Source organism: Coenobita brevimanus, chromosome 31 (assembly GCF_032717465.1).
Source record: "Coenobita brevimanus isolate Jiangsu-jjx chromosome 31, ASM3271746v2, whole genome shotgun sequence".
Classification (NCBI taxonomy): Eukaryota; Metazoa; Arthropoda; class Malacostraca; order Decapoda; family Coenobitidae; genus Coenobita; species Coenobita brevimanus.
Window position 1 is genome coordinate 26,483,908 of NC_136984.1, and position 7,815 is coordinate 26,491,722.

The window sequence follows — 7,815 nt, forward strand, 5'->3', positions numbered from 1 at the left end:
GACAAGCTCGTCTCTGCCCCCATCGTGGCCTTTCCCGGTTATGCCCTCCCCTTTTGCCTCTACAGTGATGTTTCCCTCACCGCCATAGGCACCATACTAGCCCAGGTACAAGCCGGTCGGGAACACATCATCGCCTGTGCCAGTTGCACCTTGAATCCAGCTGAGAAAAATTATGCTACGACCAAGCGATAATGCCTCGGCATAATTTGGGCCCTCCAACATTTTAGAGCTTACCTTTCCGGGACCCAGGTCACGATCATCACAGACCACCAGTCGCTCCAGTGGCTATGCCAGTCTGACTCCCATAATGCCCAACTTATCAGGTGGCGCAATACCCTGGAGGAATTTCAGTATGAAATCTCTTATAGGCCCGGGAAACTCCACACCAATGCAGATGCCCTCTCCCACCTCACCATCCACACGGTACAGCCAGACCCGGACCTCCTACAACTATGGCACCACAAGGAGAGGCCCCCTGGATTCCCGCCCACCTGCTCACCAAACTATGCCGACAGGGTGACCACCTCCTAACCCCGTCTGGGCATATCCTCCTGACCCCTGATGCGGCGCGTGACACCCTGTGCCACCTTCATGCCCATAATGGCATCCACCTGGGACCAAGAAATTATTACAAGTGTTTAATGACACCTACTGGGCACCAAATCCTTCCACCCTCGCCAAGGAAATCATTCGAAGTTGCTGTGCCTGTGCACTGGGAAAAGATACCACCCGGACCGCCATACCCTCGGGCCACATCACCGCCCACAAGCCCTGGCAACTCCTGGCGATAGATGTAGTAGGCCACCTCCCTCCCAGATTTGGATATAAATATGTGATCACCTTTGTGGACACATATTCAAAATTTGTAGTAGCCTGCCCAGCTAAAGGGCATCATGCCGTCGCTGTCGCCGATGCCCTTCTCCGACACGTATTCGTTTATTTTGGCATCCCTCAGGCCATCCATTCTGATAATGCCTTGGATTATCTGGGAAAATCTGGGAGGAACTCGCCAGAACATTTGGGTATAAAATCTCCCACTTCTCTCCCTACTGGCCACAAGGGAGCACAGTATGTGAACGTACCCATCGTACTCTCATGAATCAATTATGCACGCGCATCGAGGCTACGAAAGACGACGACTGGCCGGCTCATGTGAAGATCGTTCAGTGGGGTATGAATTCCTGCCCCCGAGAAAACGGGGTTTCCCCACATGAAAGAATATTCAGTGAGGCCCCCCTTCTATTACCTCTACGCCAACATCTGCAACCACCTGCCTCCGCTCCCACTACAGACCTGTTGCACCTTCTGAAGGGCCGACTGCACCACCTACAAAAAAGTTTAGACCTCGGCCCCGACACAGCCTCCAACCCGTTCAGCCCGGGGGACACCGTCGTCATCGCCCAACTTCCCACCCCCCACAAACTCGCCCCCCGCTTCACGGGGCCTCACACAATCACCTGCGTCCCCAACCCTTACCAGGTTGTTGTGGATTATCACAGCGCCCCGCGCACCCTCCGAAACCGCCATGTGTGCCCTTTCCGCACGCCTGCCTCTGCCACCCCGAACCCACACCCCCAACCTCCCCCTGTTCCCGCGCCATCCTCCACTTCCACGTACGAGTGCTACATTTCCTCCTCGCCCTCTCCCTCCACCCCCCCTACCGCCTCAGCCTCCCCAGCTGCCACTCCTCACCTGACATCTCACCCACCATACCAACCTCCCCTTGCTCTTCCTCACCCCTTCCCTCCGCCACCCCACCCTCACCGCCCAGCCCCACGTGTCCCGCTCATGCCGTCACACCCTCACCACAACCCACTACCACTGCCCTCTGCCCACCGCCCTTGCGTACGCCCACTCCGATGGCCTCACCCCCTACCGCACCCCCCACTTGCACAGCAGCCCCTACTACCCAACCCCGCCCACCCCGCACATCCACTTTCCCACCCACTCCCACCCTCAGAACCACCACCACCCACTCAGGCCGCCTCCCATGCCCACTTGCCCAATACACCCATTCTCCTACACCACCCGCCTCCCCTCAACTTCACACTGTCATGATACACCAAGCACAAATCCCCCCCACCTACACTCCCCAGAGACTCTACGCCGCATTACCATGGCGCAAAACCCAACCCCTACCTCAGTGTCCAGCATACAGCACCACACCACACCAGCAGCAACACCGAGCAAGATGGAAGTGCGTCGGGCAGTATGGACGCCTACCCTCAGCAGGAACCGCCAGCTCCATGGACCACACCACCTGCTGAGCCTCCTCTGCTCCGCCCCCACCACCTCCACGCTCTCCCTCACCTGTGACACGGAGCAGGAAGGAAACCACTCCACTGCTGCCTGGTAGGCCCTTCTACAGTACCTCCAACCTGTCTACACCACCCGCGACACTCACGTATACCACCTCCAGCCACGGGGACGTGACTTTTTCCAGGGGGAGAGTAGTGAAATGCGTGATTTACAGCATAGTGGTGAAATGCGTGATTTACAGCATAGTGCCCCCAGGAACTCATCGACATCCCCACCCGGACCCCAAGGAGTAGCCATAGCCGAACCACGGGATGCCGTGTGACAACGACATAAGTCAGCCCGGGCCGTGAGCCCCTATAGCACCCAGCCGCCACACCGTCGCCCTAGCAGGAAGATGACACTACCTTCGGGGAGTGAGACCGCCAGATCAGATCGGGATGGAGCTGCCTATCCAGCTCCAAACAGTGCCCCTCAGGAGTTGGCCTGTAGCCACTCCCGCCTTCAACAGGAGTGTGCCTGTAGCCTCTCCGAAGCTGTCTTCCTCTTTGGGATGGCCGGTAGCCGCCTGCCCCTCGTAAGGGAATCGGTGTCTTACCGACCTGAGGGTAATCAGGAGACAGCCGGTAGCCGCTCTCGCCTTCGTCAGAAGGTGTTCTTCCAGGGACAGCCTGTAGCCACCCTACACCCCCTCCTGCAGGAGTCGGCTTGTAGCCGCTCCTCCCCCTGGCAGAAGGAGACGGCCTATAGTCGCTCCCACCTTCATCAGATGGCCAGTAGCCACTCTGAAGGTGTTGCCCCTGAGTTGGCCTGTAGCCGCTCCTCCCTCCAGCAGAAGGAGATGGCCTGTGGCCACTCCCACCTTCATCAGATAGCCGGTAGCCACTCCGTAGGTGTTGCCCCTGAGTTGGCCTGTAGCCACTCCTCCCTCCGGCAGAAGGAGACGGCCTGTAGTCACTCCCGCCTTTGTCAGATGGCCGATAGCCGCCTGAAGATGCGGCCCCCAAGTCGGCCTGCAGCTGCTCCCCCTCCTTCCTTCAGGAGACGGCCTGTAGCTGCCCCCACCTTCATCAGACGGCCGATAGCCGCTCCGTAGGTGTCCAGAGGTGCACTGATTCCTCCACTCAAGCCACAGCCAGTAGCCAGACCTTGGCGCCTCATAGTTGCGCCCTTGGGCAGCCACGGCCGATAGCCGGGCCCCACGGCCAGAAAGAGGTGTCAGAAGTGTCATCGCCCCAGCGTGAGACGAGAGGCCGGACCTCCAGCACCGAAGGACCCAAGAGAGGCCCTTCAGCTTCCCCTGGCCACTGCTCCCTATGCCTTACCCTGGAGAAGACCCATCTGACGGACCTTAGCTCAGGTCGGTGCAGCAGCCCCTCCCTGTTAGCGCCCCTTGACTCAGGGGGCCGCAGCCCTCAGTTACTCAAGGCCCTCCCCAGGATGCCCGGGCATGATCTCTCCACGCCCCCGAGACAGCGAATGACCTCCACCTTCGGCCGAGACTTGAGCCAGAGATTCCTGGACCTGTTTGGCCCCAGTCCAGAGGGCCACATTCCTGTACCTAGCCCGGAGATTACGGGCCCCTTCGCCACCTGCAGCCCTGGACGAGAGAGGACGCCCCTGCGAGTCGTCCCGTGCCCTCTCGGCATGCCCTCCCTTGGGAGTGCCCCTATTCCGGCAGAATTGTCGCCGGCGTGTCTCCCCGCCGCCCCCACTATATGAGTAAATTATGTTAAGTGTGGTGTTGCCCCAGAATTAGTTAAGTGACTTATGCTAAGTGTGATGTTCCCCCAGAATTAGTGTAACAGTGATACAGTGACTTGATGTATGTTGAATATCGGGGCGAGTGAAATCACGGGCAGATGAATAAGGACGAGTGCAGAAACTAAGGTCTGGTGAATCAGAGTCATGAGTGACGCCCTTGTAGAAAATAAGTAAGACTACTACCCCGAGAGATTCTCTATAGTAAAATATGCAAATGTCCTTTGTTACCAGGAAACAGTAGAGAAAAAGTGTTAACAATATTCTCCCGCTTGTATTATCATAAACACAGTGAATTCCCAGTATTCTCCACCCTCCCTTTAAGAATCTCCTCCCAGCAGTTAGTGTGTACGTGAGAACCTGGATGAGGAATAGAATCAATTGTCAAAATCCCTTTGCTATCAGAAAATACTAAGTTCGAATTAATAATACTTACTCCCTCCCAATATTACTATAACTCTGTTCTGACCCTCTGCGCGTCCCCCCCTCGTCCCCCCCCCCCCGTGTGAGAATCACTCCCGTGCTCCCACGCGCGCCGCAGTCCTGTGTTCCCTGTATATATGTGCACTAAAATTACAGTGTTGGCATCAGTATTTGTTAAGCCAGTATCCTGCGAGATACTAATATCCTGGTTAAGGTTTTTATTTTCTGTTACGTATTGTGTTGTGATATCTGCTATTTTTGTCCTGTGTCTGACTGTGGTAATATACGTGTAAAGGTCATTGCCTGGAATTTTTGTGTCCTACCTCTCTTTGTTGCACTAAGCCCCGGTCTCGAAAGAGGACCCCGCTACACGTTAGGTGTTCTAGGATCGAGGAGTCGGGCCTTTTTCACCTAGCATTACACCAAACATACTTCTTGAACCTTCATTACACAATATGAAACTCCATCAAAAAGAGAAAACATCTTAGAGTTACTGAAAATAGCAACACTATGGATAAACGTAGCAATCTCGTAGCAAGACATGTGCTACAAAATTGGCAACGCTTTTTACACAGCAAGAAAGGAAACTAAAGTCTGTGTCTAACGACCAGACATCACTCCATCACACCCTCATGGTGTTTTTCTTTCCTCTTTATTGTGTGTGAACCTTTGTTCTCTACATCATCAATGGACACCTCTTAATGATATGGGAGTGCCATTAGATCAATTTTCTAGATAAAATGCTACTGTTTCTTTATGTCAACGCACGTAAGCCATCGGTGTTGTAAGCATTTCTTTGAGACGTGAAGCAGAATGTGAGGTCTTTTACTTTGCTTTGCAAGGTGAAGGACGTGATGAAATTTTTTTATAAATTTAATGTGTATCATACTTACCCGAGCTCTGTCTCATGTACCATGCTGGTCTCTCTCTGTCTCTCTGCTAAATCATATAATTAAATATAGCCTAAATCCATTTACATAATACCCTTTGAGTCCTATGAGCCTTATAAAACACAGTATAAATCTTAAATGGATATTTCTCGATGCTTTCTCCTTTCAATACGAGAAACGTCCTTGTCATTATATTTTGACCACTATTAGACGATTTACTCAATTTAGGAATGACCCCTAGTAATTATAAGGCTGCAGAATATCTCAGTTAACCCTTTTAACTGACACAGATCATTCCAGAGCTGAATAAAACCGTCTGAGTGTAACCAGAATAAATACAACATGCATCACCGCACTGAGAGTCTAATTATATCAAGTTTTAACCCACCCCATCCCATCGACGTATGGGTACGTTGCAATGATTTGCATTTGCCAGTCCTGGCGTACCGGCACGTCGTGCAATTGCAAGGTCCCTAATTTGCACAATTTTCAATTTTCGCGCATGATTTTTCATATGTATAAATGGGACACCTTCCTCTATTCCTCTACAAGATGCCAAGCAGGGACAATGCCTTACACCGCATAACCTCCCCCCCTCACATCATTGTCTCAGCAATTCACCTGTTACCAGTGACCTGGCTAGTAAAGATATTCAGGGCCAGAGTGATTCCCCAATCGATAACAATGTGGAGGACAATGTTTACATAGCATTAGAAGAAGAAACAGCCAGAAATAATGATCAGGTAATGTGGCACAAAAAGGTCAGGTATGGTGATTAGTTAGTGAGTGAAACAATGCTTATAATGACTTTATTACTGCTTGAAAACCAATATACTCTCATACTACATATACATTCGTACCAAGTAAATAAATAAACACCGTTTATGAGTGGATAAAATAGTTACCCTCCCATAGAACTCGTTTTCTTTGGTGCTAGCATGTTAGAAAACCCAGTCAGGTAAGGAGGAACTCCTACCTGGAATGAGTATTTTAAACCTCAGGTGAGCGATTTCTCTATGAATTTTCGATGTTTCTCACCAAAAGCGAAGGTTTTAGCCAAAAAATTTTTTTTCGAAAATACCTCGGGACTGGGGGATGTCGGAGGTGTGGAAAACCTCGGGACATGACGGGTTAATGTTTTCTCTACACTGGCAGCTTGGCACCATGCAGAGGTACACATACCAGGAGATGACCGATAAGCACATGGCATACGGTGCTGCATACGGCAACAGCAGAGAAGCTAGGCGCCTCTACGAACAAATGTACCCTCATCGACATCACCCTTACTTCATATTTTATGCCATAGATAGGAGACTGAGAAAATCTGGTGACCTACGTGTATGATTGACTGATACATTACAGGGCCAGTCTGTTCGAACAGTGGATTTTGATGACCAAGTGCTGGAAGCTGTTGGAGAGAACCCTAGGACAACCACACGGAACATCGCTAGGACTTTAGGAGCAAACCATTCCACAGTGTGGCACGTTCTACATGAGCAACTCTTACATCCATTCCACATACAAAGGGTTCAGGCTCTAACCCCAGAAGACTGTCCAGTTCGTCAGCAGTTTTGTGAGTGGTTCTTAGGCAACGTAAGGCAGGATGATGATTTCCCACAGAAGGTTATGATACTGTACACTGGTGAGTCAAGCTTCACTAGGACGACTAGGACTGGGATATTCAACGCTCATAATATGCATGTCTGGAATGAAGTAAATCCACACATTACTGAGTCAAGGGGGCATGAGTGGAGTTTTTTTCTCAATGTGTGTTGTGGAATAATGGATTATGTAATAGGCCCCTGTGTTCTCTATGGTCATTTAACAGGTCAGGTATATCTATCTTTTTTGGAGAATGACCTGCCATTGCTTCTTGAGGACGTACCTTTGTCGGCAAGAAGAGGAATGTGGTACATGCACGATGGAGCACCTGCCCACACAAGCAACATCGTCTGCAATTTTTAAAACACAATTCACCATGATAGGTGGACTGGACGTCGCAGCCCAGTTTCGTGGCCGGCGCGGTCACCAGACCCAAACCCAATTGAATATTTTCTGTGGGATCATTTGAAACAGCTCGTGTATGAAACGCCAGTTGACAGACTCGACGACTTGCTCTACCGCATCCAAGGTGCCTGTGGGACTCTGTGGTCAGACTATTGTAATCTGCATTAAAGTTGGGGGAAGACATTTCGAACATTTATTGTAAATTACCCTGTATGTATCATGATTCTGTGCACCTTAGAAAATAATTACACATACTGTATAAGGGTGGAGAAAAATATAGGTTTTCTTAACCTAATATCATGTATGACTTTCAGCCAATTGTAGTTTCAGAGATGATATCCATTATAAAATTGATAATTTATAATAGTACCGGAATGATGATAATGATAATAAAAGGCTACGCTATTACTGCAACTAATAAAAAAACAACAACAGAAACAATAACAACAATAATAATATTAATAGCAATATTCACGCG